A 24,506-nucleotide genomic window follows, 5' to 3' on the forward strand; every position below is an offset into this window, starting at 1 on the left:
AAGAACATGGTTTAATGGTTATATTCTTTCTGAAATTCTTCTGAATGGCACGGGGCGTGACTGATTTGCGTTCGAGACCAGCCTTCCTGCAGCCCAGTTCGGGTTTTCGGTAGTTTCTCTAAATCTTTCAATGCATATGCAGCGACGATAACTTTTGAAAAGATATGGACGATTTCTTTCCCCATACATCCTCCCTTCTTTCTACTGAGTAACTACTAACTAACTAACTAACTTACATTTCCTGCCATTCTCTGAAACGTATATTACTTTGAATGATTAGTTTTCCAGTAGTCAATTTTCTGTTCACGATACAACTGTTTTTCGGTCCCTTGACTTCCGGAAAGAATTCGAAGCTGTTCTGCAATGTGTTATAGTGAACAAAATATGAACTTATCGAGTATCGGAGGCAGTTACTATTTACAACACGCAGGGTGCGGCAAAAGCAGTTAACCGATTTTCGGAAGACCGATACTCGCAGTTGTATCTCTTCCATTTAACTTAAAATGCATTCCTCTGTACATGAATTCATCCCATGTCACTTCTATCTTTCCCCCCTTCCCCAAAAATCGCTATAATAGTAAACGTCTACTTTACACACCAAGATATTAATGTACATCTGCACAAATCTTCGTTACTATTGCCAACTTTTCTCATGTTTATCATTATTATTTGTTTTTTTACTGTTATTATTATTGCTTTTATCATAATTTTTATGTATAGCACCTAATATAAAAATACTGCCAGCATTTACTTTATTAGGTCTTAGTCATTACTCTTTATTCATATTGTCACTAGAGTAATCTAATTTTCTTGTTGTTGTTGTTGTCTTCAGTCCTGAGACTGGTTTGATGCAGCTCTCCATGCTACTCTATCCTGTGCAAGCTTTTTCATCTCCCAGTACCTACTGCAACCTACATCCTTCTGAATCTGCTTAGTGTATTCATCTCTTGGTCTCCCTCTACGATTTTTACCCTCCACGTTGCCCTCCAATACTAAATTGGTGATCCCTTGATGCCTCAGAACATGTCCTACCAACCGATCCCTTCTTCTGGTCAAGTTGTGCCACAAACTTCTCTTCTCCCCAATCCTATTCAATACTTCCTCATTAGTTATGTGATCTACCCATCTAATCTTCAGCATTCTTCTGTAGCACCACATTTCGAAAGCTTCTATTCTCTTCTTGTCCAAACTATTTATCGTCCATGTTTCACTTCCATATATGGCTACACTCCATACGAATACTTTCAGAAATGACTTCCTGACACTTAAATCAATACTGGATGTTAACAAATTTCTCTTCTTCAGAAACGCTTTCCTTGCCATTGCCAGCCTACATTTTATATCCTCTCTACTTCGACCATCATCAGTTATTTTGCTCCCCAAATAGCAAAACTCCTTTACTACTTTAAGTGTCTCATTTCCTAATCTAATTCCCTCAGCATCACCCGACTTAATTAGACTACATTCCATTATGCTTGTTTTGCTTTTGTTGATGTTCATCTTATATCCTCCTTTCAAGACACTGTCCATTCCATTCAACTGCTCTTCCAAGTCCTTTGCTGTCTCTGACAGAATTACAATGTCATCGGCGAACCTCAAAGTTTTTATTTCTTCTCCATGAATTTTAATACCTACTCCGAATTTTTCTTTTGTTTCCTTTACTGCTTGCTCAATATACAGATTGAACAACATCGGGGAGAGGCTACAACCCTGTCTTACTCCCTTCCCAACCACTGCTTCCCTTTCATGTCCCTCGACTCTTATAACTACCATCTAGTTTCTGTACAAATTGTAAATAGCCTTTCGCTCCCTGTATTTTACCCCTGCCACCTTTAGAATTTGAAAGAGAGTATTCCAGTCAACATTGTCAAAAGCTTTCTCTAAGTCTACAAATGCTAGAAACGTAGGTTTGCCTTTCCTTAATCTTTCTTCTAATATAAGTCGTAAGGTCAGTATTGCCTCACGTGTTCCAGTGTTTCTACGGAATCCAAACTGATCTTCCCCGAGGTTGACTTCTACTAGTTTTTCCATTCGTCTGTAAAGAATTCGTGTTAGTATTTTGCAGCTGTGACTTATTAAGCTGATAGTTCGGTAATTTTCACATCTGTCAACACCTGCTTTCTTTGGGATTGGAATTATTATATTCTTCTTGAAGTCTGAGGGTATTTCGCCTGTTTCATACATCTTGCTCACCAGATGGTAGAGTTTTGTCAGGACTGGCTCTCCCACGGCCGTCAGTAGTTCCAATGGAATATTTACTCCGGGGGCCTTGTTTCGACTCAGGTCTTTCAGTGCTCTGTCAAACTCTTCACGCAGTATCATATCTCCCATTTCATCTTCATCTACATCCTCTTCCATTTCCATAATATTGTCCTCAAGTACATCGCCCTTGTATAGACCCTCTGTATACTCCTTCCACCTTTCTGCTTTCCCTTCTTTGCTTAGAACTGGGTTTCCATCTGAGCTCTTGATATTCATACAAGTCGTTCTCTTATCTCCAAAGGTCTCTTTAATTTTCCTGTAGGCGGTATCTATCTTACCCCTAGTGAGATAGGCCTCTTCATCCTTACATTTGTCCTCTAGCCATCCCTGCTTAGCCATTTTGCACTTCCTGTCGATCTCATTTTTGAGACGTTTGTATTCCTTTTTGCCTGTTTCACTTACTGCATTAATTCAATATTTCTTCTGTTACCCAAGGATTTCTACTAGCCCTCGTCTTTTTACCTACTTGATCCTCTGCTGCCTTCACTACTTCATCCCTCAAAGCTACCCATTCTTCATGTACTGTATTTATTTCCCCCGTTCCTGTCAATTGCTCCCTTATGCTCTCCCTGAATCTCTGTACAACCTCTGGTTCTTTTAGTTTATCCAGGTCCCATCTCCTTAAATTCCCACCTTTTTGCAGTTTCATCAGTTTTAATCTACAGGTCATAACCAATAGATTGTGGTCAGAGTCCACATCTGCCCCTGGAAATGTCTTACAATTTAAAACCTGGTTCCTAAATCTCTGTCTTACTATTATGTAATCTATATGATACCTTTTAGTATCTCCTGGGTTCTTCCATGTATACAACCTTCTTTCATGATTCTTAAACCAAGTGTTAGTTATGATTATGTTGTGCTCTGTGCAAAATTCGACCAGGCGGCTTCCTCTTTCATTTCTGTCCCCCAATCCATATGCACCTACTATGTTTCCTTCTCTCCCTTTTCCTACACTCGAATTGCAGTCACCCATGACTATTAAATTTTCGTCTCCCTTCACAATCTGAATAATTTCTTTTATTTCATCATACATTTCTTCAATTTCTTCGTCATCTGCAGAGCTAGTTGGCATATAAACTTGTACTACTGTAGTAGGCGTGGGCTTCGTATCTATCTTGGCCACAATAATGCGTTCACTATGCTGTTTGTAGTAGCTTACCCGCATTCCTATTTTCCTATTCATTATTAAACCTACTCCTGCATTACCCCTATTTGATTTTGTGTTTATAACCCTGTAGTCCCCAGACCAGAAGTCTTCTTCCTCCTGCCACCGAACTTCACTAATTCCCACTATATCTAACTTCAACCTATCCATTTCCCTTTTTAAATTTTCTAACCTACCTGCCCGATTAAGGGATCTGACATTCCACGCTCCGATCCGTAGAACGCCAGTTTTCTTTCTCCTGATAACGACATCCTCTTGAGTAGTCCCCGCCCGGAGATCCGAATGGGGGACTATTTTACCTCCGGAATATTTTACCCAAGAGGACGCCATCATCATGTAATCATACAGTAAAGCTGCATGCCCTCGGGAAAAATTACGGCTGTAGTTTCCCCTTGCTTTCAGCCGTTCGCAGTACCAGCACAGCAAGGCCGTTTTGGTCATTGTTACAAGGCCAGATCAGTCAATCATCCAGACTCTTGCCCTTGCAACTACTGAAAAGGCTGCTGCCCCTCTTCAGGAACCACACGTTTGTCTGGCCTCTCAACAGATACCCCTCCGTTGTGGTTGCACCTACGGTACGGCTATCTGTATCGCTGAGGCACGCAAGCCTCCCCACCAACGGCAAGGTCCATGGTTCATGGTTTCTTATTTAAACTATTGTCATAATGTAACTCTGATGTGTGAAATGCTGCATGTGTGGAACACTGGTCCGATGTAAGAGAGGGCCTGATGGCCCTAATCTGATCAAGTTAAATAAATAAATAAAACTTCCTACACCACACCATATGAGTGTTTTGTAAAATTTAGGATCGCTTCCACTGAGAATCGCATACCACTCATACAATGCACGTCTTCTATCAGGACCATAACCTTTTAGGGCGTGTAGTGACGTAGGCTTACAAGGCTTGAGATGTAATGTTTTTAATATTGTACTTAAACTTCTGTCGAAAAATTGTAGTTCCTTAGAAGCTCTCTTTGCAGATGTCTTGGGTGATTGAACGAATGCCTGTGCAACGACTTGCAGATTTTGTTCAGTAGTTACGAATTTTGGCTGACCACTAAGTTGTAAGTCAGCTACAGTACCTGTCACTTCCAACCTTCGATTTAATTCGTGGATAGTTTATTGGCATGGTGGCTGTGTATGTGGGAACTTTTCAACAAAAGATCATCTTACATCTTCACAATTTTGATCAAAATTTCACCACGTCTGTAAAGCAAGCACGCGCTGTTCTGTAAACAATTTTCTGTTCAAAATGTACACTTTTCACGTTTACAGTGAATGCACAAATGACACCAAGACTCAGACTGTCACTTTGAATAACAAACCAGTTCCGCCATCACTCTTCAAGGAAATTTCACTGCGTTTTGTGATGTGGGTAATGTTAATTACTTAGCTAAAATTTGACAGTGGACAGAAGTGTGCTCCGGTCAGCTGATATATGGTCACCCGTTAGATACACTATCCAGTCAAATTAATGAGAACATCTGTGAGAAAACTGAATAACTATCTCTGGCAGCATGGATCGCTGCGAGACAAGCAGGAAGGGAATCAGTGAGGGTCTGGAAGGTACCGTCAAGGATGCGGAGCCATGCAAACTGCAGTGCTGTGGCCAGATGCGCTACTTGTCTCCGTTGAAGATCCGTGGAGCGCACAGCCCGATCGAGGTGGTCCCTGGGTTGAAATACGTGGTTCAAATGGCTGTGAGCACTATGGGACTTAACATCTTAGGTCATCAGTCCCCTAGAACTTAGAACTACTTAAACCTAACTAACCTAAGGACATCACACACATCCATGCCCGAGGCAGGATTCGAACCTGCGACCGTAGCAGTCGCGCGGTTCCGGACTGAAGCGACTAGAACCGCTCGGCCACAGAGAAATACGTGGTGTTTGGCGGCCAGGGTAGTACGGTAAACCCGTCCGGGTGCTCTTCGAACCACGCACGTACACTGCGAGCTGTGTGACACGATGTGTTGTCCTGCTGGTAGATGCCATCGTGCAGAGCAAAAAAAAAAAAAAAAAAAAAAAAAAAAAAAAAAAAAAAAAAAAAAAATACTGCCTGAAGGGGTGGACATGGTCTCCAAGGATATATGGACGATTGTGTTGATCCATTGTGCCTTCCCGAATGTCGAGATCACTCAGGGAGTGCCATATAAGTATTCTCCAGATTGCAACGCTCTTCCTGCAACCTGGGCCCTTCCGACGACTGTTGCACGGTGTTTGCTTTTGGACATTTCACGACATACAAGTATGTCCATCTGTCCGGCGGAGCGTAAAATACACTACTGGCCATTAAAATTGCTACACCAAGAAGAAACGCAGATGATAAAAGGGTATTCATTCCACATATATACACCTGGGCATTGAGTCAAACAGAGCTTGGATGGCGTGTAAAGGTACAGCTGCCTATGCAGCTTCAACACGATACCACAGTTCATCAAGAGTAGTGACTGGCGTATTGTGACGAGCCAGTTGCTCGGCCACCATTGACCACCACGTTTTCAATTGGTGAGAGATCTGCAGAATGTGCTGGACAGGGCGGCAGTCGAACATTTTCTGTATCCAGAAAGTACCGTACAGGACCTGCAACATGCGGTCGTACATTATCCTGCTGAAGTGTGGGGTTTCGCAGGGATCGAATGAAGGGTAGAGCCACTGGTCGTAACACATCTGAAATGTGACGTCCACTGTTCAAAGTGGCGTCAATGCGAACAAGAGGTGACCGAGACGTGTAACCAATGGCACCCCATACCATCACGCCGTGTGATACGCCAGTATGGGGATTGCGAATACACGCTTCCAGTGTGCGTTCACCGCGATGTCGCTAAACACGGATGCAACCATCATGATGCTGTGAACAGAACCTGGATTCATCCGAAAAAATGACGTTCTGCCCTTCGTGCACCCAGGTTCGGCGTTGAGTACACCATCGCAGGTGTTCCTGTCTGTGATGCAGTGTCAAGGGTAACCGCAGCCATGGTCTTCGAGCTGATAGTCCATGCTGCTGCAAACGTAGTCGAACTGTTCGTGCAGATGGTTGTTGTCTTGCAAACGACCCCATCTGTTGACTCAGGAATCGAGATGTGGCTGCACGATCCGTTACAGCCATGCGGATAAGATGCCTGCGATCTCGACTGCTAGTGATACGAGGCCGTTGGGATCCTGCACGGCGTTCCGTATTACCTTCCTGAACCCACCGATTGCATATTCTGCTAACAGTCATTGGATCTCGACCAACGCGAGCTGCAATGTCGCGATACGATAAACCGCAATCGCGACAGGCTACAATCCGACCTTTATCAAAGTCGGAAACGTGATGGTACGCATTTCTCCTCCTTACACGAGGCATCACAACAACGTTTCACCAGGCAACGCCGGTCAACCGCTATTAGTGTATGAGAAATCGGTTGGAAAATTTTCTTATGTCAGCACGTTGTAGGTGTCGCCACCGGCGCCAATCTTGTGTGAATGCTCTGAAAAGCTAATCATTTGCATATCACAGCATCTTCTTTCTGGCAGTTAAATTTCGCGTCTGTAGAAAGTCATGTTCCTGGTGTAGCAATTTTAATGGCCAGCTAGTGTATAATTCAATTGAAGAGGCCACCTGTCGCCACTCAGTAGATGTCCAGTTGTAGTACTGGCGTGCAAATTCCAACCTTCGTCTTCGATGAACAGCAAGCAGCTAGCATGTGTAAATGAACCAGGCGCCTGCTGCAGAGGTCCGTTACGCAACGGCGTTCGCTGACCGGTAGTTGAGGCGGGAATGTTGGTAGCCCCTCGGTTCATCTGCGTCGTCAGTTGCTCCACAGTTGCATATAGATTCGCTCGTACACATCTCCGCAGCCGTCGTTTACCTGTGTCACCTATGGCCGATGGTGCACCACGTTTGACTCTGTGCCAGTTTTGATTAACGCCATTTTGTCATGTGCGGTATATTTTAACCACAGCAGCATTCGAACAGTTTACAAACTTTGCCATTTCGGAAATGCTTCCCCGCTTGTCCAGACAGCCAACAACCATTTCAGACGTCAGATATATCGCTCCGTTAATGCATTATGGCAACAACTACACTGTTTACCGCGCGCGCCGCGGATCGTCAGTGGGGGTGGACTTCAATCCGTGTGTGTATGGAGTGTCCAGACTTGCGGCTTTTCCTCCCGAGTCTGAGTTGGTGAGATATGGGGACGTCGTGGGATATTTGTCTTCTGGGCGATCCGTCAGTGGAGGTCGTCACCGGCTAACCGATCCGGTCGACTAGTAAGTCTGGCCATCGGGTGGACGCTCGAAAGTGAATTTTCCTCCAAGCGCCCGTATTTTCGGATTGTGCGAAACTTGCGTCTTCTGATGGAAGAGTTGCGCTGTCTCGCGGAAACGTTCGCGCAGTCGTTGGACTCCAGCCACTGGTGTGCAACCGCCGAAGGGAAGTTGGGATGCACGTGGAGTGTAAGCTGGAGGGCTCGATTTTGCAGGATCTGCAACTTCTGGACGTGATCGTCAGCAGCATTGCCCCTTACCACCGCGGCGTACTCAAGGACAGGGCGGAGCAGCGCCTTGAAGAGTCACCCCGAGGTGAGGAGGTAGCGATGAGCTCGGGTTAAGGAGGGGATACAGAAGACTGAGTCTTCCTGATGCCTTTCGTCTGACATCCGCGATATGTTGGCGCTACGTAAGACGGCGGTCGAGCGTGACGCCCAGGTATCGTGCGGTGTCGCTCCATGGAACAGCACTGCCCGCGATTGTCGGTTGTCGGAGGTCCAAGGGGACGCAACGGCGGGTAACAATGAGGCCTTGGGTCCTCGCTGCATTAAAGCAGTCTGGAACCGCGCGACTGCTACGGTCGTAGGTTCGAATCCTGCCTCGGGCATGTATGTGTGTGATGTCCTTAGGTTAGTTAGGTTTAAGTAGTTCTAAGTTGTACGGGACCGATGGCCTCAGAAGTTAAGTCCCATAGTGTTCAGAGCCATTTGAACCATTTTTTTTTTTTTGCATTAAAGTGGAGACGCCACCTGACGGCCCAACGGACGAGATCGTCGCAGGCGAGCTGGAGCCTCTGATGCAGAAGATGGGGCCCCATACTTCGGGCGAAGACAGCAGTTTCATCCGCGAACAGAGCCAGCTGTACGCGGTCAGTCTTCGGAGTATCCGCCGTGAACAGAGTGTAGAGGATCGGCCCGAGGACCGACCCTTGTGGCACGCCTGCCCAGATGCAGCGGTCGGTGGACGTCCCAGTCTGGGCCCGCACGTGGAACGTCCGATCTGTCAGGTAACTGCGGATGAGGCGAACACTGGGAGCCCCTGCACTAAGAGCTTGTACAGGTGTCCCTCGTGCCACACTCTGTCGAACGCCTTCGAGACGTCCAACAAAATGGCTCCGAAGTATTCGTGGCAATCTATAGCATCGAAGGCTTCTTCAACGAGACGAAGTAATTGCTGTTCCATAGAATGGCATCTCCGAAAACCGAACTGCTCGTCGGGGAGAAAGGCTTCTGCTTCAACATGGCGAATCAGACGACGGAGACAGAGCCGTTCGAAGCATTTGGACAGACGGCAGAAGACACTGTTTTCCGCGCTGCTGCGAAGCGTTTGTATACCCTCCACTGCTGGTGCTGCCACCTGTTGTCTGTGGGTGGTTACTGCATGTTAAGGTCGAATATGGCGGCGGTAACATTAATGTGACTGGACCGTGTTGATGATGTACTGCGTAACGTCGGAAGCTCTGCGAGGTTTCTTGCAGAGGCTGGCACAGAGCCCAAAGCGTGACGACAGGAGCTAGGCCGTGCTGAATGGCAGGGACACACGGAAGGAGGGGCCTGGGAACTGACCGAGCGTACAGCTGGCCGCGCGTGGCGCTGGGCTCGCGGAGCATTATGCGCGCCAGTCCGTGCTCCGTAAACAAGGCGATTGTCGCGCTGTGGAAACCAGGTCGCGCCGCCCCGGGCACACGCGTGCCTGACCGGGCCGGCGCGACGCGGTCACCGTGTCGGCGCGTGTCCCGTCCTGGCCTGTGGGTCGGCCGCGCTGGCTTCCGCGACCACGTGCCCACCGGTGACGTCACGGTATCTACGAAGATCAAACCGTTCATCTACATCTGCATTTACACTATGTGATCAAAGATATCCGCACACCTGCCTGAAAATTACTTACAAGTTCGTGACTCCTTCCATCAGTAATGCTGGAATTCGATATGGTGTTGGCCAACTCTTAGCTTTGATGACAGCTTGCGCTCTAGCAGGCATACGTTCAATCAGGTGCTGGAAGGTTTCTTGTGGAATGGCAACCCTTTCTTCACGGATTGCTGCACTGAGGAGAGGAATCGACGTCGGTCTGTGAGGCCTGGCACAAATTTGGCATTCCAAAATATCCCAAAGGTGTTCTATAGGATTCAGGTCCGGACTCTGTGCAGGCCAGTTCATTACAGAGATGTTATTGTTGTCTAACCACTCCGCCATAGGCCGTGTATTATGAACAAGTGCTCGATCGTGTTGAAAGATGCAATCGCCATACCCGAATTGCTCTCCAACAGTGGGAAGAAAGAAGGTGCTTAAAACAACAATGTAGGCCTGTGCTGTCACAGTGCCACGCAAAACAACAAGGGGTGCAATCCCCTCCATGGAGAAAACGACCACACCATAACACCACCGCCTCCGAGTTTTACTGTTGGCAATACACACGCTGGAAGATGACGTACACCGGGCATTCGCCATACCCACCACTGCCATTGGATCGCCACATTGTGTCCCGTGATTCGTCACTCGATACAATGTTTTCCACTGTTCAATAGTCCAATGTTTACGCTCCTTACACCAAGCGAGGCGCCGTTTGGCATTTACCGGCGTGATGGGTGGTTTATAAGCAGCCTCTCGACCAAGAAATCCAAGTTTTCTCACCTCCCGCCTAACTGTCATAGTACTTGCAGTGGATCCTGATGCAGTTTGCAATTCCTGCGTGATGGCCTGGATAGATGTCTGCCTATTACACATCACGACGCTCTTCAACTGTCGGCGGACTCTGTCAGTCAACAGACGAGGTCGGTCTGTACGCTTTTGTGCGTTTCCACTTCACTATCGCATCGGAAACAGTGGACCTAGGGATGTTTAGGAGTGTGGAAATCTTGCGTACAGACGTATGACACAACTGACACCCAGTCACCCGACCCCGTTCGAAGTCTGTGAGTTCCGCGGAGCGCCCCATTTTGCTCTTTCACGTTGTTAGTGACTACTGAGGTCGCTGATATGGAGTACCTTGCAGTAGGTGACAGCACAATGCACCTAATATGAAAAAGTATGTTTTTGGGGGTGTCCGGATACTTTTGATCACATAGTGTACATCTACATACTCTGCAAGCCACCGCATGTTGCATGGCGGAGAGAATCTTGTACCACTAGTAATCACTTTATTTTCCTGTAAGTCCGTCTTTATACAGATGATTGCGCGACTTCGGCTGTTGAGTATACAATGTCGAGAAAAAAAAATTCAGCTGTCTAACTTTCCTGTTGTTATTTTATTTGTGTAACCAGTTTCAGCGCTACGTAAGGCCATTTTCAGGCCTCCTGAACGACGTGCGGGAAGGTCTTGTCGAAATAGGCGCCAGCATTCAGTGACAAGTATCCGTTGATCTTTAATTCACACAGCAGTGCCTTCGATCACCACTTGCCGACTGTTACACAAGTGACGATCGAAGAGATCGGGGTGTAATTACAAATCTACGGACACCAGTCACTGAATGGTGGTCGGTATTTTGACTGGACCACAGAAGAGACTCTTCCTACATGTCGGTCAGGAGACCTGACGTAGCGCAATGTAGCTCTGAACTTGTTTGCTCAGATAAAAGTGGAAATTTAGACGGCTGTAGGTGTTTTGATCCTATATCGTACATTTCCTTTCGTACGCGAAAATAGAGCGAGGGAAAGACGACTATGTATATGTCTCCGTACGAACCCTAATTTCTCTTAGCTTACACTCATGGTCCTCATCCTAAATGTGTCGTGAACCCAGTATACATTGAACCCCATGGTTACTTTATGTTCTCATACACATGTTTTATAGCTTTGTGCTCGCTCTCAGCCGACTATTTAGTATGTACAGAACAGCAGTAAAGTTGCAGCAGTATACATTAGAAGATGACGGCATGTAGTGCTGATTTTCTTAAGCAACAGTTGGCGAATTTATTGCGACTTATTATAACAGTATACCAAAAAGTGTGTTAAAATCTGGTTGTGCAAAATCCACCGATATCAATTTACTGCAAACCCATCGGTGTTCTCAACTATGTCATATGTTACTCGATTAATTCCCGATTCATTTAATTCTCAAAGCGAAGATGCTGAGTCGCAGACAGGCACAACAAAAAAAACTGTCACAAATAAAGCGTTCGACCCGTAAGGCCATCGTCAAAATTACGACACCAGGCACACACTCACGCAAACGCAACTCACCCACACATGACTGCAGTCTCAGGCAACTGAAGCCACACTGTGCCTGAGACTGCAGTCGTGTGTGTGTGCGTTGCGTTTGAGTGTGTGTGTGTGTGTGTGTGTGTGTGTGGGTCCGTGCGCGCACGCTCTTCTATTTTTGACGAAGACCTTACGGGCTGAAAGCTTTATTTGTAACAGTCGTTTTGTTGTGCCTATCTGCGACTCAGCATCTCCGCTATAAGGTGAGTAGCAACTTTCCTTTTCATAACATAGTTACATTTAATGCCTGATTTTCCATTGTTTGATTTATTTCTCAAAACGTGTATATATCTCAGAAGCTGCGACATCGTCGCGAAAAAACAGAGACCCGTATATATAATAAGTTTCCTTTAATTTACGTCTATGGTCACAAAGTTTTTTGTTAACAGTTTACCGATTTCGGCTTTTAATGACGATCATCAGATCTGTTTCATAAAAACAAAGTCCGAATATACTGCAGCCATAGTGGCATCGTCAAATTTTAAATGCGGAATCGGCACCAGCATCGTCAAATACATATAAATAACATCACCTGGACGAGTCATGTTGTCAGTAGTATATATCTGCCAGTGTACTACGATTTATGAGGTCATGTTCACGATTTCTCTGGTTTGGAGTTAATCTGACCTCTGGTCATTAATACCCGAGGATTACAGATACACAATTTATTAAACAGTCTTGAACTAAGAAATTTAAACATTAACCATCGGTATGTAGTTGAAGACTCATTTGTAATGGTTAATGTGCCTTAAATTAAGAAGAAGAAATGTCAGTCATACTACTTAAATTGCAAGCTGCCGTTTTTCAGTCAGTGATTCCCGTATAATACATAGCCTCAAATGTCTCCGGAATCAAGGAATGAACCTTGTTTGGCCACAAGTACCAGATATTGACTACATAAACGAAGAACAGATCACCTTAGTTTTAACTACACTGGGTCTTTTGAAACGAGGATTTAGGTTTAAGATGGATAAAACTGAACATCTTATGCTAAGCCAAATTTCGATCTGTGTTTGTGGTACTCCATCTGAGTACCTTTCGTTATAGTTATATGTAATTTTGATGATGGGTTACACTACTTTATTTGCATTTTAGAAAATGTATTATATTAATTAGTATGTGATGTTTTCATATAAACTCCTATATTCACTACCATAAAGATCACAGAAGTTAAAAACGGTCATGATAGGCACATTTGAATCTGAAAGTCGGTCTAAGGGTCTGTCTGTCATGGATTATTTTGCTGCCTAGGTAGCTGAATTCCGTAACTTCGTCTACTTCGTGATCCCCAATTAAGATGTTAAATTTCTCGCTGTTCTCATTTCTGCCACTTCTCCTTACTTTCACCTTTCTTCGGTTTACTCTCAGTCCGTATGCTGTACTCATTTGCCTGTTCATTCCATTCAACAGATCCTGTAACCCGTTTGAACTTACCAGTAACAAACCTGGCTTCGATGTCCTCCCTTAATCCGGCCTCGTGTATATCCCAAACACTCGTGCAGTACTCAAGGGCGGGTCGCACTAGTCTTCTTTACAGATGACTTTCCTAAAATTCTCCAATAAATCGAAGTTGACTATTCGCATTCCCTACTACTGCACATACGTGCTCATTCCACTTCATATCGCTTTCTAACGCTACGCTTCTATATTTAATCGACGTGACTACTTAATTCTGTACTCGAAAATTACGGGAGTGTTTTTCCTACTCATCTGCATTAACTTAAATTTCTCTACATTTAGAGCAAGTTGCCATTCATCACACCGACTAGAAATTTTGTCTGTCATCTTGTATCCTCCTACAGCCACTCAACTACCCGTACATCACAGTCTCACCAGCAAAGAACCGCAGATTCCTTCTCATCATCAGCTCGTATATACAGACTAGGAGATTCCTGCTACTCTTCCATGGGGCACTCCTGACGATTCCTTTGTCTCTGATGAACACTCGCCGTCAAGGACGGCGTACTGGGTTCTACTACTCAAGAAGTCTTCCAGCAACTGAAATATCTGGAACCCTAGTCTACACGCTCGTACGTTCGTTAAGTCTGCAGTAGGGCATCGCGTCAGACGCTTTCCGGAAACTAAGGAATATGGAATCTGTCTGTCTCCCTTCATTCACGGTTCCCAGGATTTTGTGCGAGAAAAGGAAAAGCATAAGCGATGCTTTCTAAATCCTTGCTGATTTGAAGAAAGAAGCTCTTCCATCTCAAGAAAATTTATTGTAACTGAACTGAGAATATCCTCAAAAATTATGCAGCAAACCGCTGTTAAGGATATTGGTCTGTAATTTTGCGTAGTCGTTCTTCAAGGTTGAGTCACAATGCTTTTGAGACACGTGAAGTTTTCAACATCCTCTGCATTCCTTCCATTTATTTGGAATTTCCTCTCGATGGTCGTCTATAGCCTAAGAAATTTGGTCTTTGCTACACTTCATTCAACCCTTTCCGGCCGTTCTCATTCGCATGCCTGACGTTTTGAAAGAGGAGCCGGCCACTGTGACCGAGCGGTTCTAGGCGCTTCAGTCCTGAACCGCGCTGCTGCTACGACCGCAGGTTCGAATCCTGCTTCGGGCATGGATGTGTGTGATGTCCTTAGGTTAGTTACGTTCAAGTAGTTCTAAGTTCTAGGGGACTGATGATCTCCGATGTTAAGTCCCATAGTGCTTAGATCCATTTGAACCATTTGAAAGAGATATACACGTATCATCGACAAAATCAATGCCCACTAGTCGATTTGTGATGCTCCAGCTTATTCCCTTTCCTTTGCCATCAGCTGCCTTCTCATCACTTCTTTCATTACAAATAAGAATATAGATAAAATGAGGACACATCCCTCTGCTACACCTGACTTCACGCAAGTAGGTGATGTCAGTTTCCTGGTGCATTACTTTTAAGGAGTATCCATTATACGTTTGCTGCAATATTTTGATGATCTTGTCAGGTATACCATAGTGTGACATGATTTACCACAGCCTTCTTCCTGACACCGAATCAAACGCGTTTTCAAAGTCTATGAACACTACACCAGGATGATTCGCAGTGTATTAATCTGGCTACACATGATCGATTCCTTCGTTCCTTTGCAGGCGGGTTTCAGGGTAGTCCTACATTCTATATCCGCATGATGGTTCGTGACATTACTTTACTAAGGATGGATAACAACATGCTCCCTCTTCAATTATTGTAGTTTGTCAAATATCCCTCCACTGGAAGTTTACTAAGATGCCTGTCTTGAGTTCTTATGGCACTTTTTTCCAGTTAGCAGCCGGATCAAGAAAGCAAATGCAACCTTCATCCAACTGCATCCCATCTGGAAAGGGAATGAGATTTCCATGGGAACAAAACTTAGAACATTCAACAGCAAAGTAAAATCAGTGTTTCCGTACGGCCGGGAAACCTGGAAGCTGATAAAATGAGTCACATTACGAAGAATCCTGAGAGTATTTTGGCCGAATGTTCTTGTAGGGTGCAGTCAAACGAAAACAGATGGAAAAAAGTAAGTAAACGTTATTATTTTCAACACAGGACTATACAGCCAACGGATTGCAAATAAGTGTCCTGTACGTTGACTTAGGTTTCGACACCTATTAAGAGCATCAGAATGAAATTTTGATAAATCGTGAAATTACATTGCTAAAAAGCAATGGTCAGAATTTAGAGCAGCTTTGCTCAAGTGGAAAGTGAAATAAAACGTTCCAGCCTTTGTCACGTGTCCCTAGCTAGGAACAACATCATTGAGTTTGATGTTGTTCCTAGCTAGGCACACGTGGCAAAGGCTGTAACGTTTTATTTCACTTTTGCACATAAACCTCAATACCACTACTGGCTATTGCAGTCTGTGGATGAATGACAGGTTAGTCCGCAGCTCGCCTTTGGATCGAAGGTTGCCGCCAACGACTCGATACGTCTTGCCGCCAACGACTCGATACGTCCAGGTACAGCAATTGTGAATGGACAGCGCAATCGCCAGTGCTTGTAGCTACTATATTCGAAACATCTGTTCTATACTTGCATTTGCAGAATCTTGTTCGTCTGGAGATTTGTGATTAGGTGTTTGTGATACTGAGGCACTGACACCATCAACAGAACCACTATTTGATGCAGACTGACCATCTCTATTTGACAGCCTATAAAGAGGCCTATATAGGATGATTTAGTTGCACCTACGAATGGTTTTTATGCAACCCGCAATGCCTTCAAAAAGCACGCGCGTGATTTTCATGTTCTCTCGTACACTAGGTACAGAAAAGTGAACAGCAAATTTTTGTAGGAAATTTAATGTACATTTTGCACTGGGATTCGTTTTCACTGGATAGCACGTTTTTCTAGTGATTCAAGAAAAAGGCATTTAAAGGTGACTTTTGTACGATTTACTTAAATCATTCGGTAATTACGGCCTCCAGTGAAGACGTATTCCAGATCAAAATTTAACTACCTTAAATGCCCAACAAAAAGGTCCTATTCATTTCTTCTATGGAACTATTAATTTGCATGTAGCTAGTGAGAGAATGTGAAAATTTCGTGCGTGTTTTTTGAAGGCGTTGCGTGTTGCATAGTATAGGCAGCTGAATCACCTGTATACGATCCCTGATTTCAATGAACCATCTGAATGTTTGGTACTGAGCTCACTGGCTACAGCGTGAGTGTGAGGAATGATTGTGGTGATGATGTGTTTTCATTTGTGGTGCCTAGCGTGAATCCCACGATCGATTTCGGTGTACATGATGAAGCAGAGATTGGTGATTTTGAATAGTAAGAGCTAGAAACTTACTTTTATTCGTGTCCTTCGGGAATGGAGTCCAGATGAATGAGGAGGAACTGTAAGCTTGAGAAGAAATTGCTACCTGCCGAAGTTGTTCGCTCATTGTTAGAGTGACATATGAGCAGAAAAATCCAAGATGAAGAATACGAAAAAGAAGAAAGAGAAATCGACAGAAAACCTGTTACAAAGACAGTGAACTAACCTAGAAGACGGTAGTCGGTCGAGGAAGAGATCGCGGCTACCAGCTAAAGGGAGTGAGAAACTGTTTTGTAGTTGCAGAGTCAGCGTCAACTCCTGTGCCACAGCCACTACCTCTGTACCTACCACTGGGGAATAGACCAGTGCCCCTCTGGTGCAGCCAGAAGATGAGAACTCCGAAGCGATTTCATTGAATGCTTGCATGAGTCAGCTGCTTGCCAGGTGGCTCACACAATTCGTTCTGATATTGAGTGCTACTCAGACCGCTACCAGGCAGCTGTGTCAAGCAATTCGAAGCAGCAGCCACTTACTTTTCCTTCTTGTCACCTTCCTTTGGAATTGAGGCTTAGTGTAAAAACAGAGTAAAATGAGAAAAGGCGAAGAAATCGATTGCTGCTGCAGCAGCAAGAAAAGCTGTTAACATTACTACCAGGTTAGAAGTATTGTAAAAGATAGATCAGCTAGAGGATGGAGAAGAGGAAGAAGAAGAGAAAGTGTTTGAGGAGAGAGATGCTGATGATGCCGAAAACGAAAATGAAGAGGAGATTCAAAATGCGGATGGCTATCTTGATGACGACGTTGATAATTTGGATGCATGGACTGTCAAGATGACTGTGCGATATTTCTCGCACGCATCTGTTCTTGATATCTTCAGAACTTGGTGCGTAATACTTGTCCGAATGTCTGATCGTATGTCTTCAGACTTATACAGTCTACTCACCAAACTGATTAGTCATTCGGCTGCCACTTCTTCCACTGATTTTAGAAATTCGGAAGGAATGTTACCTATCATTTCTGCCATACATGATCGCAAGTTTTCCAAAGCCCAAGTGAATCTTCCCCAGAATATAATGGAGCTGCCGCCAGTTTGTCTTCGTCCCGCAGTACAGGTATCAAGGAGCTGTTCCTATGGAAAACGCCGGAATCGCACCCTGCGCTTGGCTTGATGAAGAAGGTATGGGAATTCATAGACAGTGCAACACTCTGCCGAAGCGCCAATGTCCAGTGTCGATGGTCACGTGTCCATTTCAGTCGTAGTTGCCGACGTCGTGGTATAAACATAGGCGTATGCATGGGTCGTCGGCTGCGGAGGCCCATCCTTAGGAGTGTTGGGTGCACTGTGTGTGTAGACACACTTGTACCCTGCCCAGGATCAAGGTCTGATGTTAGTTCCGCCACAGTTCTCTGCCTGTCCTGTTTTACCAGTCTGCCCAGCCTAGGACGTCCGACATCTGTATGTGGGTGGCCGTCCAACCCCACGACGTCTGGACGTGGTTTCACCTTTGTTTGCCATGTGTTGAAGACACTCACCACATCACTCATCAAACAGTCGACAAGTTGTGCAGCTCGTGGCGAGCCTCCGGGGTTTCACACCATGTCCTCGGTCAAACTCAGATAGATCGTGCGCCTTCCCAATTTTACACACGGACAGCACTCTCAGTATTACTACATGCACCGCCGATGTGTCTGACATGCTGTCATTACTCGCCAGGTGAAGCTACTGCCGTCTCGACGGGTTTATATCGATAGTACGTCGGTGGTCATAATATTCTGACTGATCAGAGTAGTTCCACAAGGAACAGAGATCGTTTGGCGCGAAGGAGTGTTAGTTGCTCCAGATCCATCACGCGCGTCGGACGCATATGTGTGTGAGAAAAGCGATCGTGCTTAAAGTAATAAATTTGAAGCTCAGGATTAATGTCGCATCGGTGAAGTTGTTATACAATTAAAAGGCTATCGTATGGTAAGAAATCGGCAGTGGTAAACTCATATAAGCTCATGACAGAAGAGTGACTGTCAAATTGTAATGTGAATGCGATCAGAACAAGTAGGAACATAGTATTTGAATTTAAAGAGAAATAAAGTAACTGTGTCGTACAGAAGTGTTCACATATTGCGACCTCTTATTTATTACTAGAATTTTTGGAAGGGAATGAGTCATAGGTTTGTGGAAGAAATAGACAGGTCAAGAGTTGTAGGCTCAAGGCCAGAACTTTAGTTATCGGCGCATATATCTCGATAGTAAGTTAGCACTCCAAAACTGGCTACTTATGAATGTTCGATGCCTAATTTTCCAACCAACCAGAGTATATCAAGTAATAATCAAGTGTAAATCAATAAATAATACGGAGTGGCGGCTTATAAACTGCACTCAGTTTATTTATACTGAAGGTAGCCAGTCCTCCGATAGAACATGCTGAGCTACCGTGCCGGAAACTGACAACCATCACTTATGAAAGTACATATATCTGTAATAAAAGCGACCTCAGAGAAATACAGATATTTTAATTTTGCAGTGATTGTGACAGTTGAACGTTGAGTGAAAGATAAGGTTTTATGGAAAAGTTTCGAGATTCCATCATGCACGCTGTCGAAAGTCCTGAAGGATAAAGATAAAAGTGCTGAATAGTATCGTAAGGAGGGAAGAAGTGATTCAACTAGATGAGTTGCGGCTTCTAGTTACTGAAATGGTGAAGTCAGTCTAAAGAACAGAAGATAGCTGTCCCCCTTAGTCTGAGCATTAAAGTGTAAATTTCTAGTGAGGGGTGTCTAACTTAATAAAAAGACATAACTTTGTTTCTAAGACTGTTTGTAGAGGAAATACGAGTACTGATGACAATTTGTTCTGCACGGAAAAATGAATGCAACTGTGGGTTTCTTCTGTATTCCTGGAATGTTGTATGTGTCTCTTTTGAAATGTTAAACAAACGAAAAATAAATAACTTCCTTAGGCAAAATATAATTATCTTTTTAGTTGTACTTAATACTTTGTTATTACCTTTGTGAAGAGACATATTGAGAGCAGAGTACTTTTCTATGAGGTCCTTTGGACTTCTAACTATCGGGAGTCGAATGAATGTATTTTTTCGGAAACGTGCTCCTTGTTATTGGCTGCCTGTCTTTTATATCCTCTCTGCTTCACTGCTTCAGCCGTATTCAGTTCTCTGGGTGCACAAGTAGGAAAAAAAAATCACCTGACGTAATTTCACCACAGTGCATTATTCTTGCTGAACTTTTTCAGAATAAAATTCAGTCATTACTTGAATAAGCTTCTTAAGATGGCAAATTAATTTGTCGAAAACGGTAAAGCATAATAAAATTTATTTGCAAGTGATGGCTGAATTTCATCCTGAGAAAGTAATACTCCAGTGTCTGAAAAGTACAGCCGTGAAGAAAATAAAAATTCTTATTGTACTTAATGTTGGTGTTCATATAATAACCCCTTTCAGACAGACTTAAAATGTCATAATCAATGTTAAACATGGAATTTTAATTTTTTTTCCTGAACTTAAATTCGCTTTCCAAATTTCTCGTAGGTTTCAGTCAGTACAAGTTTTAGATGATTGTTTTACTCCCCATATACTAGTCCTACTATCTTCATAATTTCAAACAGCGTATTCCGACTAACATAATAGAAAGCTTTTTCCAAATCTGCCAATGCTATAAACGTATGTTTACCTGTCAGTTAATCTAAAGTAAATCGTAGCATCAGTATTGCCACGCTTGTTCCTACATTTCCCCAGAAGATCATCTCTTCCCTGTGATGGTGTCTACCAGTCTTTTTATTATTACGTAATCCATTCGTGTCAGTATTTTGGTACCTTGAAATTACGCTGTTTTAATAATAACCACACCTAACAGTACCAGCGTTCTTTTCGAGTCCAAGGGTTCTTCCCCTGTCTCATATCTTGCATACATGTGGAATACTTTTATCACGGTTGTTTCTCCAAAGGATTTCAATAATTCTGAGGGAATGCCGTCTTCTCCAGGTGTCTGTCAAATTCTTCTGGCAGTGTCCCAACTTGTATCTCATCATCGTCTACTTTCGCTTCCCTTTCCATAATACTTTTTCTTCATTTCTTTGCTTCGGATAGTGTCATGGTATCCCAATAAGGAATGGTCAATATTCAGGGCTATGAAGGAATGATCATTCGATGCACACAAAGTTCATGTGGACATATGCCCCTTCCGAAAGGTTCCTGCCATAGAACACATTTAATGTTCACTGTTATTTATTTACTGTATTACTCAATACACTGTGAGATGTACACCTGTACAATTGTTACTATACAGTACAACATGCGTGTTACAACGTATGAATTGAACATTATGTACTTTTAACGCATTCACCTCCAAGCATTGCCGTTCGCGTCACGTTACAGCCTGTGTAGAGTTCAGAATAAATATTCGGATATCCAGCCATCAGCTTCAGCGCATTTATATTCTCTTGAGACAATATATCATTTTGCTTGCCTGAGTGCGTCTCCAGGTTCCCTAATAAGGGCAGCAACGTCCATGGCGCGACCAAGCAGCTCATTTCATGTATTCACTTTTCATTTGCATACCTCAGACTTCATCCAATTCCATAAACAAAAATCTGATGGCGTAAGTCTAGTGATCTTGGTGGTCAGTTAATCGTGCTACCACGACCAGGGTTAGTGCGGTTCCTTTACACGTCTGTGAAAATGTGGAGGGGCTCCATCATACTGGATCTACATTGCAATCCACGTTGCCACAGTAATATCAGAGTGTTCAAAACACGAGTATTCCAAAAAATTTAAGTAATTCTGTCCTGTCATTCGCTAATCTAAAATGACTGGGCCTATCAACATGTAACCGACTATGCCGCACGAAACACTGATCGAAAAACCAACGTCAAAATTCGTTTCCACTGTAGCGTATGGGTTTTCCTGTGAGCATCGATGATTATTACGTGTGTTGTTGATTCTATTCCGTGTAAACGTGGCTTTATTAATGAATACTATTGAAGGAAGTAAATGACGATTGTCATTTAACCAGTAACGAAATTCAAGTCGCGTGGCATTGTCGCCAATGTGAAGATTGGGGACACGCTGTATATGAAATAGGTGTAAGTTTTCTGAATGCAATGTTGGCCAAATACGTGTTCTTAGGACACTGGTAAGTGCAGAAACTCACCGTGTGCCAGTAGGACTGTGCTGTAGTATTTAACGAAGCACGGCTGTTGCTGCACAGGTTGCTTAACTACATGTTCAGAAGGAAAATGGGAACTTGGACGAATACCTGTTGCATGAAATGTGCTGCCAGCTCAGATAAACACTATGATTAGGAATTCGAAGTGAGTAGAAGCGCCGACGGTATTCATCGGCAGCAGCTGGAGCTCTACCAACGTAGAAGCCGTAGATATACACCTTACCTGCATATTCTTCGTTACGGTATATGTGTGGCATTTTAGCCAGGGCGTGTACGAACACAGCTAACCGATTCTTCTCTCTGATACAATATCAATCGCTCGCGCTGCTTCACTCTCAACACACTACCGACAACTGCGCGTTCAACGGGCTAGTTAACGGCCGAAATAGATGCTGAGCAAAGAGGTTGAAAGCAACGAGGTAGATCGGTTTAGAATGAAACGTCAAAGAGGATGGGTTGGTAAGACATAAGTGTGCGCTACTTGTCCAAAAGCAAATGTACATTACATGTGTTCTGTCTTGAAAACCATTTTTTTTGTTTCAAATGAGCGTTCCTATAATATACTTTAATACAGACTAATCCTCCTGGGATATCCTGTATATTCTTTCTACCTTTCAACGATCCCTTGGTTTCCTGGTGCTGGCTTGGCATTGTATCTAAATACACCACTGGCCATTAAAATTGCTACACCAAGAAGAAATGCAGATGATAAACGGGTATTCATTGGACAAATATATTATACTAGAACTGACATGTGATTAAATTTTCAAGCAATTTGGGAGCATAGATCCTGAGAAATCAGCACCCAGAACAACCACCTCTGGCCGTAATAACGACCTTGATACACCTGAGCATTGAGTCAAACAGAGCTTGGATGGCGTGTACAGGTACAGCTGCCCATGCAGCTTCAACACGATACCACAGTTCATCAAGAGTAGTGACTGGCGTATTGTTGCGAGCCAGTTGCTCGGCCACCATTGAAGAGACGTTTTCAATTGGTGAGAGATCTGAGGAATGTACTGGTCAGGGCAGCAGTCAAACATTTTCTGTATCGAGAAAGGCCCGTATAGGACCTGTAACATATGGTCGTGCATTATCCTGCTGGGTCGTAACACATCTGAAATGTAACGCCCACTGTTCAAAGTGCCGTCAATGCGTACAAGAGGTGACCGAGACCGATAACCAATGGCATCCCACACCATCACGCCAGGTGATACGCCAGTATGGCGATGACGAATACACGCTTCCAATGTGCGTTCACCGCGATGTCGCCAAACACGGATGCGACCATCATGTTGCTGTAAACAGAACTTGGATTCATCCGAAAAAATGACGTTTTGCCATTCGTGCACCCAGGTTCGTCGTTGAGTACACCATAGCAGGCGCTCCTGTCTGTGATGTAGCGCCAAGGGTAACCGCAACCATGGTCTCCCATGCTGCTGCAAACGTCGTCGAACTGTTGGTGCAGATGGTTGTTGTCTTGCAAACGTCCCCATCTGTTGACTCAGGGATCGAGACGTGGCTGCACGATCCGTTACTGCCGTGGGGATAAGATGCAAGTCATCTCGACTGCTAGTCATACGAGGCCGTTGGGGTCCAGCACGGCGTTCCGTATTACCCTCCTGAACCCACCGATTCCATATTCTGCTAACAGTCATTGGACCTCGACCAACGCGAGCAGCAATCGCGATAGGCTACAATCCGACCTTCATCAAAGTCGGAAACGTGATGGTACGCATTTCTCCTCCTTACACGAGGCATGACAACAAATTTTCGCCGGCTGGAATGGCCGAGCGGTTAAAGGCGCTACAGTCTGGATCCGCACGACCGCTACGGTCGCAGGTTCGAATCCTGCCTCGGGCGTGGATGTGTGTGATGTCCTTAGGTTAGTTAGGTTTAAGTAGTTCTGAGTTCTAGGGGACTTATGACCACAGCAGTTGAGTCCCATAGTGCTCAGAGCCATTTGAACCATTTTTTTTTAAAAAAAAAAGAAAAAAAAAACAAATTTTCACCAGGCAACGCCGATCAACTGCTGTTAGTGTATGAGAAATCGGTTGGAAACTTTCCTCATGTCAGCACGTTGTAGGTGTCGCCACCGGCGGCAACCTTGTGTGAATGCTCTGAAAAGCTATACATTTGCATATCATAGCATCTTCTTCCTGTCGGTTAAATTTCGCGTCTGTAGCACGTCATCTTCGTGGTGTAGCAATTTTAATGGTCAGTAGTGTACTTTATTATTGACCATTCCTCCTGGGATACCCTGTATATTCTTTCTACCTTTCAGCGATCCCTTCGTTTCCTTGTGCTGGCTAGGCAATGTTTTTAAATACTTGCAGGTATTTCTTTGCACTCGAGGGAGATGACGTGCGAGGGTATTCAGCGAAACTGTGCCACAGGAACACACACGGCTGTAAATTACGGCGAAGTCTGGCGTGCAAAACGCCGGCATTCCCTCGGCTCTTGACAGGTTTCGCCATTCACCGACCCGCGACCAGAGCACCGGCCGCTGCCCGCACGAGCAAGGCCGCTGCGCAAGCAGTGCCAGCCACAAAGGAACCAACCACCACGAGCTGGCTGCAGGCAGCCTGTATGCGCTGTGGTGCTACTGCACGGCTCTTTAGTTAAGCGTCGACAAGCTCCGACGAATAATGTCTACTTTACAGGGAACCACAATTCGATGGATCGCCACAGGCGAGATATCCCAGTGTACGTAT

Source organism: Schistocerca piceifrons, chromosome 3 (genome assembly GCF_021461385.2).
Source record: "Schistocerca piceifrons isolate TAMUIC-IGC-003096 chromosome 3, iqSchPice1.1, whole genome shotgun sequence".
In the NCBI taxonomy this organism is placed as follows: Eukaryota; Metazoa; Arthropoda; class Insecta; order Orthoptera; family Acrididae; genus Schistocerca; species Schistocerca piceifrons.